This window comes from Silene latifolia, chromosome Y (genome assembly GCF_048544455.1).
Source record: "Silene latifolia isolate original U9 population chromosome Y, ASM4854445v1, whole genome shotgun sequence".
Classification (NCBI taxonomy): Eukaryota; Viridiplantae; Streptophyta; class Magnoliopsida; order Caryophyllales; family Caryophyllaceae; genus Silene; species Silene latifolia.
In genome coordinates this window covers 244,344,956-244,357,406 of record NC_133538.1, presented here as the reverse complement: position 1 = coordinate 244,357,406, position 12,451 = coordinate 244,344,956, and the positions used below count along the sequence as shown (strand labels likewise).

Sequence of the window (12,451 nt, the reverse complement as noted above, 5' to 3'; positions counted from 1 at the left end):
AAAATTAAAAACCCTCAAACATGGATTGAAGAGGATACATAAGTAGGAGTTTAGCTGCATTAGGCAACAGGTAAAGGATGCTAAAGCTGTGGTGCTTGACATTCAAATAAAGCTGCAGCTCGATCCTCTATCTTCTTCTCTTATTCTTTGGGAGAAGAGCCTTTTGCATAGCTATGCTGAGCTTAAACGTGTTGAGATGAGCATCCTGATTTAGAGAGCAAAGGTCCAACATTTTTACTCTAATGATGCTAGTACCAAATACTTTTATGCAAGGATTGCTGAGAGAAGAAGCAGGAATACAATTGGGGCTATTGAGGACATGAATGGGGTTCCATGTAAAGGTACTAAGGAGGTTGCAGCTGCTTTTATAAACTTCTATGAGTAGCGTCTTGGCACTTCTTCCCCTTCTCAGGAGCTTCCTCAGGAGCTTTTTCATGGTAATACTTTCTCCCCTCACTGTGCTACTGGCCTCCTGAAGCAAGTTAGTGATGCTGAGATCTTGAATGCCTTCAAGTCTATAGATAGGCACAAGAGTGTAGGGATAGATGGTTACACTTAAGGGTTCTTCCTTAATGCTTAGGATACTGTTGGGCTTGCCTTTCGAAGAGTTGTCTATGAGTTTTTGTCAAAAAGATAAGATGCCTAAGGTTGCAAACACCACTCTCTTAGTCCTTGTGCCTAAGAAATCCACTCCTACCTCAGTGAGTGATTTTAGGCCTATAGCTTGCTGTACCACATTCTATAAGGTGGCGAGCAAGATATTGGCTAATAGGCTGAGGGATACACTAGGGGACCTTGTAGGTTGGAAACAGGCTGCTTTTGTGAAGAATAGGTATCTATTTGATAACTCAGTTCTTGCCCATGAACTTACAGCTAAGTATGGCAGGGCTAGGTTAACTCCCAGATGACTCTTAAAAGTGGACATAAGGAAAGCATTTGACACTGTGAACTGGGATTTTCTTAAATCTTGCCTTACTCACTATGGTTATCCTTCTCAATTTGTGACTTGGATTATGGAGTGTGTCTCTTCTACCTACTTCTCATTAGCTATTAATGGGGGCACTGAGGGCTTCTCAAGGGCAAGAGAGGACTTCGTCAAGGGGATTATTTATCTCCTTATATTTTTATCCTTTGCATGGAAGTGCTTTCTAGGCTCCTTAGACGACTCCCTTCCTACCCTAGATTCTCTTATCACCCAAAATGTGTCAAACTGGGACTTACTCATATTGTGTTTGCGGATTATTTATTGGTCTTTACTCGTGGTGAGCTCCCCTCTGTACCTGCAGTGGCAGCATGCTTGGAACAGTTTGCTGGCCAACCCCCAAAAAACTTGCCTTTATTTTGGAGGAGTCTCTAGTCAGCTAAGAGAACTGATCTTGACTACCACTCATTTCTCTGAAGGGGACTTCCCTTTTAGATATTTAGGGCTCCCACTTTCTACTGGATAAGCTTAGGTAAAAAATCATGTCCTGGGCCAATCATCAACTGAGTTATGCCGGTAAAACACAACTGATCAACTCAGTCATTTTTGGAATTCAGAATTTCTGGGGGGCTAGTGTGTTATTGCCAAAAATAATTGTCAAGAAACTCAACAAGATATGCAAGGATTTCTTTTGGGGAATTGGATTTGATCAAAGACGTATGGTCTATGCAGGTTGGGCCAATTTATGTAGACCTAGACGTGAAAGGGGAATTGGTCTAAAAGAGGTCCTTAGCTTGAATAAAGCACAGATGGTCAAGTGGTTATGGAAGTTGCAGTTTCAATACCAAGGGCTTTGGGCTACTTGGGTTAACAGCTATGTTCTAAAAGGGGCAGATGTCTGGCAATCCTCTACGAGTATTACCCATTCTTGGTTCTGGAACTCCTTGGTGCAGGTCAAGGATGATTTGGTTTCACTCGCAGGTTCTCCTACTGCAACTTGTGACTGGCTTACTACCAGTAAAAGCAGGCACAAGTTCCATGTTCAGTACTTCTATGACAGATTTAGAGTTAGGGGGCAACACTTGATTTGGGCAACAACTATCTACGCTTCCTCCTACATACCAAAGCACAGTGTCATTGCATCATTTGCTTGCCAGAACAAACTACCTACGATTGACAATATGGTTGATAGGGGGGATGTGTCTGGTAAACCGGTGTGCACTCTGTGAACATGCTTCAGAAACTGTGGATCATCTTTTCTTCATTTGTGCTTTTTCTGCCTCTGTATGGATGGATTTATGCACCAGGGTAAAGATTGATATGCCTCTTACTCTGCCCCGCATTATTCAATGGCTCAAAAGATACAACAGAGGGAATGGCAAAGTTAAAGCTTGTAGACGAATGGTTCTTGTGAGTGTGATTTATCACATTTATGGTGAACGTAACAATAGGATCTTCAAAGGCAAAGCAGTCTCCTCCTCTACTCTTGGTGATCAGATAAAGTTTCATATTCGAGTTTGTATAACATAGGCTTTCTTTTGGGTTATTTTTTGTACTAGGGGGTCTCCTTGATCTCCGTTGTAGGATTGGTTTTTGTTGAGTATTGTATTGTCACTAATTATCTTAATATAAGGCTCCAATCTTTCCTGCAAAAAAAAAATAATAATAATAATAATAATAAAAATAATAATAATAGTAATAATAATAGTAATAATAATAATAATAATAATAATAATAATAATAATAATAATAATAATAATAATAATAATAATAATAATAATAATAATTTTGCTATGATGAGAGGGACACGCTTCTCTCTAAGAAACCAGCGAAGAACCCTAATTTTCAACGCTTCATCAATCAAATTCTCATTTGTTTAATTCTCTGTTGCTTTGGTTTCTTTTTCTTTCATGGCGCGACCCCGAGGAAGAGGACGTGGTAGACCTGCAACTACTCACGCCGCTAGAGAAGCCCCAATTTCCGTTTCAATTGCAGAAACAGGTGAACACATTCGAACTCCTATTGCGGTTAATTCTCTAATTAATGCTGGGATTAGTAGTCACAGTCGTCCCAAAACTTTTAAATCGGTTATCCACACCCTAAAGGAGGCCGGTGATGCACTTTCCGAGGATATTGAGCCAGATTTTGAAAACCCAACTATAGTAGAACCCCCTGTTGTCCCTGTGACAGATGAACTGAACCCAGGAGCTACTGCTGCTGTTAACTCCCCAATGCCTAATACAAATACCCCTAAAGGATGAAACAATATAGCAAAGGCTAAGCCTGGTATGAGCCTGCACTTCTGTAAACAAAGTGCGGACTCAACGGAGATAGAGATCAGTGAAGATGACATTGTTGGAGAGTTACAATATTGGAAGTACACCTTAATGGGTAATGTCCTAGGAGCCAAACCTACCATTGCTTAGATGCAGGCTTACGTGTCTAAGCAATGGAACCATGTCGCCCTCCCCACTGTCCAATACTTTAGACGCGGCTGATTCTCTTTCCGTTTCACTAAGCAATGTGACATGGATGTGGTTCTGAAAGGAGGACCATGGAGCATAGGAAGCAACTCATTAGTGCTGAAACAATGGACCCCTACCTTTTCAATGGAGATGGAAAAAATTTCCACAGTCCCTATATGGATTCTCTTTCCGGACCTTGACCCTTTCCTTTGGTCGGATGCGGTCCTAAGCAAACTCGCTAGTAAGGTGGGCAAGCCGATGTACGCTGACATGACAACAACCACTAAAGCACGACTTTCCTTTGCTCGTGTCCTTGTGGAAGCTGGCCTCTCCACTGAATTTCCAGAAAACATAATCCTAAATACTCCTTACCACGGCCAATTAAATTAGAGAGTAGTGTATGAATGGAGGCCCTATTACTTTGTTTGTTGTGGGAAAATGGGACACATGGAGAAATTTTGCAAGCTCAACAAAACCAAAACTGTGAGCAAACCTGTATGGCAGGCCAAAACAGTAGCACCCGCCACTATCTGTCCCACAGTTGAACCCTCCCCCCCACCATTTACCCCAGTCAAGAGCACTAAACAGAAACATGTTCTCTCAAGACAGTCTACTGGCCATTCTAGCACTGAGGTTTCCATGGTTCCTGTCCAAAACAGCTTTGCGACTTTGAGTGAGGATGAGACTGCCCTGGGCAGCCTTGACGATGTCACACTGGGTTTAGTTGAAACTGTTGAGCCCCTACCACCCGACAAACATGAAGATAGCATCATGGAACATTAGAGGCTTAAGCCTTAAGCACACTGAGGTTAGGAAATTTTTGCACCTTCAAAGAGTGGATATTTTTGGCCTTCTCGAAACTCATGTTAAGGATCACAAGGAACTTCCTATTATGAAGAAATTCCCTAAGTATGAGATTATCAGCAACAAGACTCGTGGCAGGATCTGGTTGTTCTATAATCCTGCTACTGTGACCATTAATAATATCATCCTACATGAGAAGCTCATCCACTGTAATGTCACTTCCAAAGCTACTAACCTTTGTGTTGCCACTACTTTTGTCTACGGTATGAATGACCCCCAGGACAGACTAAGGCTCTGGGACAAACTCATTACTGTATCCACTTTTGGATCTCCCTGGATGGTGACTGGTGACTTTAATGTTGTGAGGGACTTAAATGAAAGAAAAGGTCCCAACCCTCCATCCATTCATGACATCATGGACTTCAATGCTTGCCTGGCTACGTGCTTTTTGGATGATATGCACAGCACTGGCGCCGAGTACACCTGGACTAACAAGCACAAACACCAAACGAGAACCTGGGCCCGCCTTGATAGAGTTCTCATCAATCCTGCCTGGACTACTCACTACCCACACTCTACTGCTGTCTGCCTTCCCCCTGGGATTTCTGATCATGCGCCTTTGTTGGTTTCCCTTGGTGGAGGCCAAAAGTTTACCAAAAACTTTAGCTTTCTCAATGCTTGGACCACTAACCCAGACTACCACAACATTGTTGCTGCTGCCTGGGCCACCCCCTGCTACGGTACCCATACCTACCAGCTCTTCTACAAGCTTCGAGCGGTTAAAAAGGCTCTCACTGCCCTCCACAAAAGAAGCTACTCGGATATTGCTGCGCGGCTGCAAGATGCCCAAAGTGACCTGGATACCTGCCAGAGAAACCTTCAGAATGACTTGTTCTCTCCTACTCTTATTGCCCTTGAAAAAGATCTTATTTGCAAATATAAAGAACTGAGCAAGGCTGAGAATGACATGCTTTTCCAACGAGCCAAAACTAACAACATCAGAAAGGGAGACTCCTCCTCCAGTTATTTCTTTGCAAAAATTCCTACTCGTAAACATCAAAGCACTATTGGTTCAATCATTGACAAAGACGGGAAAACTAGGAACGGAATTGAAGATGTTAACAAGGCTTTTGTGGAGTACTATACGGACCTCCTCGGCACTGATACAAAAGTGGAGCAGTTTGAAGAGTCCTTCTTCAGTTATGGCCCCACGGTCTCCACTGATGCCGGCGCTCTCCTTACGTCCCCTATCACACGCAGTGAAATCAAGCATACTCTATATAGCATTGGCTCTACCAAAAGCCCGGGTCAAGACGGTTTCTCTTCTGTTTTTGATAAGGTTTTGGGTAATCATGATATTTTCAAAAATATTGCGTCCCTTGACGAAGGCTGCCTGTTCATTGCCAATGAGGTCGGGGAGCACGTTTTTGAGGCGGTTTGCAATGATTTTGCTGATGGTTTTGTACACAACAGAGCAACAAGCAATAGGCCGGTAGTCATGTACCAGAGAAGGCACACTTTTCTTGGGTATGAGGGCAAGGAGGGTTGTGTTAACTTTTCTCATCATTTTCCCTTTTCGAAAGAATTCTTGAATGGCTGCACAGAAGAGATCCCCTACGATATCCCAGAATTAAACAATTATTAATTACATTCGCCTCCTTGTGGTTCGACCCTGTTACCACTAGCCAAGGTTAGTTTTAATAGGAAATATAAATATTATTTTTGGTACTCACAACGACGGGTATCAATCATTTTAATCACAGGCTTAAATAAATATTCAGGATTGAGAGCCACTCCACCCAACCTGAACAGCATCTCAGAAATGCTTCACACACCTTGGAATTTTTGCCACATCCAAAAAATACATAAAAACTGAGCTCAGTATGAAAAGACAAGTATGATGGTGAAAAAAGACCAGACCACTTGTCTTAAAGCCCTCCTGACAGGCTGAGGACCATAAGCCCGACCCCCTGACTGGCAACCACCCCTCCTACCCAGAAAAGCCCTCTAGATAGGCAAAAAGCCGTGATTTCCTAAAACAAGGATTGAGGGCCATAAGCCCTACTAACAGGCATTATCTTAACAAAATGGCTCAAATTGCATTATTGCAGGTACTACTTAATTTAACCAAGGCATATAAAGGAACAGGAAAACATCTTCAAATTATGTCAAAGGAAAAGCAGAAAATTCAAAGTTTGCCAAGGGAACATCCCCCCTTGGGTAGGACAAATACCAGCTAGCAACAAGAATTAAAGATAGTTTGTCCAGGGAACATCCCCCCTGGATGGGCCAAAAAGTATTACCCTAAAGCTAAGTTATCAGCCTGCCTTGAAGCAGTAGCAGAACCAATGCCCTCATCAGCTTCCTCCTCCTCTTCATCATCTTCTTCCTCATCAGCCTCACCACTTTTTTCTTTGGACGGAGGAGAATCAACCTCGTTATCAGCATGCAGCTTGCAAAGGTCAGGATAGGTGGCATTAAGATCAGCCATCTCTTGCTCTGGGTTCCAATATGGCCTGACTTCAACATGCTCCTTTATGGCATCAACACGACCCTTGCCAAAGAAATACATGGCAGCATCCTTGTATCTACCCTGCACCACATCCCTTTCAGCAGCCAGCTCCTCATTTACCTTCAACTGATCCTACATAGCCCGCTTCTCAGCCTTCAATTCTTTATGGACTGTAACAAGCTTAGCCTGGATGGACTTCACAGCATTTTGAGTAGACCCCAACTTGGATGTCTCCACAACTAGCCTTGCTTTGCTTGCCTCATTCTCCTTCTTTAAACACTCATTCTCCGTTTTCAGCACTTCTAAATCCGTCTTCAGGGATTCAACATCCTTCTTCAGGCATTGCACCTCCCAGTCCAAATTCTCCTTTTTAGCATTTGAGGATTCTAGCTCACAAGCACCCCTCAACATATCATTAAGATTCTGCAAGAGGATCACAAATCAGGCAAACAAGAAATATACAACCAAAATAAAACTAAGGAGAGAAGAATTATACCTCCTGCAGCATAGTAACCAGGTTAGTGGCATGATCCCTGGACGAGTACATGGCGGCCACAGCCTAAGCAGACATTTCCCCAGCTTGGTACTTGTAGTAAGGACCATCAACAAGAAATGAATGAGCCTGGATTTGTTCCTTAGCAAATTGAACATCAGCAACCCTGGCCCTAACCTCCATAACCTTACTCACACCACCAACCCCCTCAGAAACCTCATCCGACCTTTTCCTCTTTCCGGCCTGACTAGGCTCATTAACATCAACCACAACCTGAGGAGGAGACACCAATTAAGCCTGATGAGCAAGGACAAACCAAGGACAAACCAAAAACTGGCAATCCTTACAACGTGCTATCAATCCCTGTAGCTTCACTGCTCCGGGATTTTTCCCTTGTGATTTGAGAAACGCCTGCCTTTACCAAGGACAAACCAAAACTGGCAATCCTTGAAGAAGCCCTAGTAGCTACACGACGAAATCATACATCAGCAATACTAACATATGTTCAAATATCAAAATATAAAAAGAAAAGACAAAAACTTACTACCTGATGAAGAGGCCCCTGAAGCCTTGGCACCTCTAACAGCCTAGTAAGTGCTTAATTTAGCCTTCTTGAAACGAGGCATGGGCTCCTGTCCAAGGCAGGCAAGCCACGCCCTCTCCTCATCCGGCAGGGCCATGAAAGTTGCAATTCGGTCAGCCAACCCCTAGCATCAGGATTATTAGCCCAATCAGCCACTACAAACACAATACAAGGAAGTCTATCTTTAAAATTTAATCTACATACTGCTATAACCTGAATTGTATGCAGGGAAAAGAACTTACCTCCCTCTACAGCCGGATAATTAAGATAAACCAGATCAGCGGCAACAGAATCCGCCCTGATGAACATATAAGTTGTGGCCCAACCCTTGTCGTCGCCTGAATCAAAATTGGTAATCAAATGAGTCATATTTGCCTTGACTCGAAGATTGAAGCGTCCAGTGGTATTACTTTTTTAATGGTAGTGATGTGATCAATATTTGAGCATATTTAGTCCCTGAATTAGCCTTGTTCCTATGCTTTATAGTGCATATTTGGGTCATTTACTATCTTTAGCTGTTTGTTTTGCATATTCTTTGAGGTTTTGTTTCCTTGGTAGGAGAGGAGTGCAAACCTTGGATTTTCATGGCAAAATAGAGCTAAATTGATCGAATTTAATGACCAAGAATCAAAGAGAAGATAAGAATAGAAAGCCTTTGTACATAATGTAGTAGATGGGCAATGATGAAGAAGATCCTTGCATCCCGACAAAATCCCGGAGGATTGTTGGAAGAAGAAAAGAAGAAAAGGAAGCTGAGCCAGAATCCGCTCGTCCCAACCATCGGGACGCTCGTCCAACAGCTCCCCAGGACGCTCGTCCTTACCACCAGGCCGCCCGTCCAACAGCTCCCCAATCCGCTCGTCTCGACCCTTGGACGCTCGGATTGTACTCCAGAGGGGCACGCCCTCTTCTTTCTTCATTTGAGATGCGCATATTTTTGGAAGTCTAGCTAAAAGGAGACCCACATCTTTTCTTGAGAGGAGCAATTCCTCAAGGACTTAATCGTCATTTAAGCCCTTAGTAACCCTAATTTGTGCACTTAATCCCCGCTATAAATACCCCATTAGTCTAATTAGATTATCATGTTCTTCTTATCAATCTTTAGTATAGTTTATATTGTTTTAATCTCTCTTTAATCTTGTAATCAACTTCTAATCAAATATTAATACAAATCTCATTTCCTTAATTTCTCTTTTGTTCATCTTTTATTTTGGGTAATTGAAGATTATTTGGGTTTATTGGGAGATTGACAACCTTCCATCAATCATCAAGTACTTCTATTATTCTTTGCATTATTATTTTGGAATCATAATTAGGTATAACTCTCTTAATCCCTTTTTAATTATTATTAATCATCTTCATTTATTCATCATGTTTTGCTTTGTTAATATGATTGACAACCTTGTTAACATGTTAAACTTGATAATGAGTGAGTAGTTTCCTTAACTAGGGTTAATGGGTAATTAGGGGAAACCAACATGGGGGATGATCCATGCTTAATTTAATATGTTTTTATAATTTGTTTGCTTGCTTGTTGTGATCTCAACTTATGCATATGTTATGTTTGATGAAATGCGAGCCTATGAATCCTTGCATTTTTTACCCATCACCTACCTTTTCAATGAGACTTGTAAGACATAAACCAACTCAAGTCTCATTAGACCATGCATATAGTTGAGTAGGGAGGATTAAGTCAACTTGTAGGTGTTGTACAATCTAATCGATTCGGCTCCGGGACACAAACCTTCCTAGGATTGTAAGATATAAACCAACTCGATCCTATTGAAACAATAATTGCTTGCTTATAATTTGAGAATATGTTTGTATGATCAATTCCCATGAATCCCCTATGAACCCATGACACCCTAGTGCTTTTAATCAATTGTTTACATCTCATTTTAGTCATCTTGCTTGCTTACTTTAATTGTTATTTAGTTTAGTGATCTTCTTATCTCAACTCAAATTGTGACACCCCTAGACACCACTACTTGCAATAGAAAATCCTACATCAATACCCGTCCCTTGGGATCCGACCTTTACTTGCCTCTTTACTAGTAGTAGAGTTGTTTGTGAAGTTATAAATATTGTTTTGGTCTAGGTGCTCCTAACGACAAGTAACCGAAATCTAAGCTCAAAGCGATCCGACCAAAAATGGCGCCGTTGCCGGGGACGGTGTTAACTTGATTTGATTTTCTTTGATTGTTATTATTTATGTCTTTCTTTGCCTTGGGGAAGTAAAACTCCTCAAGGTTTGTTCTAATTGTTTTCAAGTTGTTTGATATTTTGCATGTCTAGAAGATCAAAAGGTAACTTGTTACCCATTGATCACGAAATTGAAAGGACTTTGACAACCAATAGAAGACTTGCTAGAAATACTTTGAGAGGTATTGGTGAGGTTGTAGGTATTCAACCAAACACTATTGAGTTCATCAACCCTTTTGAAAGAGAAGGTGAGGAGAACCCAACACAAAATCAATCACACAATCAACCCACAATGCCTAAGTTTTCATCACATTCTGTACCAACCGAGGAGAACCTACCCAATGGAACTCCCACACCACAACACTTAACCGGAAATTTTATTGCAAAATCCGCATTTATCCAATTAGTCGAAAGAAGCCAATTTGGGGGGATGCCTAGTGAAGACCCTCATTCCCACATGGAAACTTTTTGTGACAATTGTGATGCGATTTCACAAACCGGAGTGACTCAAGGCCAAATTCGATGGGTCTTATTTCCTTGTTCTCTAATTGGCACCGCAAAACAATGGTTGAAGAGCCTTGATAAGGCTAATATTGGAATTGACTCTTGGAAGAAGTTGTCTCTAGCTTTCTACAAAAAATTCTATCCTCCAGAAAAGACTAACATGCTAAGAGCTCAAATTAAGGGTTTTAAGCAAAGGGATGAAGAATCTTTGTATGAAGCTTGTGAGCGATTCAAAGGAATTTGTCGCTCATGTCCTCATCATGGACTTAGCGAGTGGTTCTTAGTAAAACAATTTTGGAATGGTCTTTATGAAGACTCAAGAAACATTCTCAACATGGGATCAAATGGTATGTTCACCGAAGTTGACGATAATCAAACTTAGAACAATATTGAGGAAATAACGGTCCATAATTCACAATATAGTAGACCTCGCAAGGCTACTAGAGGAGGAAAGCATGAAGTGGACTCTATTACTCAATTGGGTGCTCAACTTAGTGCTCATATTGATACCATCAACTTGAAGTTCGAGAAGGCTATGATTAAGCTTGAAGAAGCCTCAAAATCACCAAAGCATCATGTTAATGCCATGGTGGCATCTTCATCAATCCCAAGTGGGATATGTGAGAATTGTGGAACTTTGGGACATTACCAAAGTGAATGTAGGGGAACGAATGGGCAAGTGAATGCTTTTCAAGCATACAAAAGTGATACCCCTTATTCCAACTATTACAATGAAAACACCAAATTCCACCCAAATCTCTCATACAAAAGCCAAAATGTTCAAAAACCTCAACCAACATACACCCCACCTCCCATGAGAAACCAAAATCAAAGACCCTTTTTCAACCAAAACCAAGGTTATCAAAATCAAACTCCATACAATCAACAATATGGCCAAGGTTTTGATGTTCAAAAACCGGTCCTCCAAATGCTAAAGAATCAACAAGAATTTTTCACTCAAATGCAAAAAGATAGCCAAGCAAAAGATATCACCATCAACAACATCCTAGCTCACACAAAAATGTTGGAAACTCAATTAACCCAACTAGCAACTTCAAACTCTCAAAGACAAAAGGGGCAATTACCACCTCAAAGTAATCCCTCAAGACATGAAACGGTTAGTGCCATTCACTTGAGGAGTGGTATGAGATATGAAGGACCAAAGAAGCAAGTTGAGGATGAAGTTGTGGAAGCTAGTGACAAGGAAAGAGTTGTGCAAAACTCTAGGGAAGAAGAACCCACCAATCAAGAAGTTTCAAAGAAAAGTGAAGAAAAGGCCAAAGAGAAGGAGCCCATTGTGATTAGACTTTCATTCCCGAGTCGTCAAGCTAAGCCTAAGTTTGATGACCAACTTGGAAAATTCATGGAAATTGTAAAGAATTTATAAGTCTCGATTCCTTTCATGGAATTGATCAATCACGTTCCGGCCTATGCAAAGTACATGAAGGACATCCTTACGAAGAAGAAATCAATCCGGAAGCTTGAGACTATTTCCTTCACTAAGGTGAGTAGTGCCATCATTCAAAGGAGTTCACCTCCGAAACTCAAGGATCCGGGAAGCTTCTCCATTCCATGCACTATTGGTGACACTACAATCAACAAAGCTTTATGTGACCTTGGGGCAAGTGTTAGTGTCATGCCATATTCAGTTAGTAAAAGGCTAGGAATGGGAGACTCAAATGTACCAAAATCACGCTTCAAATGGTGGATATATCAACAAAGACACCTTTAGGGGTATGGGAAGATGTTCCCGTGAGAATTGGAAAATTCTTCATCCAGGTGGATTTTGTTATTGTTGACATGGAAGAAGACTCCAACATTCCTATTATCTTAGGAAGACCTTTCTTGCACACCGCGGGAGCGGTGATCGATGTGAAGCATGGAGAACTCACCCTTGAAGTGGGAGATGAAACCATCACTTTCAATCTTGACAAGACCATGAGAGCTCCCCGGTTGCATGAGCCGT

The 12,451-nt window shown here is 41.5% G+C and overlaps 1 non-coding gene across 1 annotated transcript; it reads right to left on the bottom strand.

The window, feature by feature from the left end:
* Nucleotides 1-10,645: 10,645 nt before the first annotated feature.
* LOC141634965 (small nucleolar RNA R71) lies at nucleotides 10,646-10,752 on the bottom strand. The gene has a single exon (XR_012539679.1). It is a non-coding gene; the product is annotated as a small nucleolar RNA R71 (small nucleolar RNA).
* Nucleotides 10,753-12,451: the final 1,699 nt, after the last annotated feature.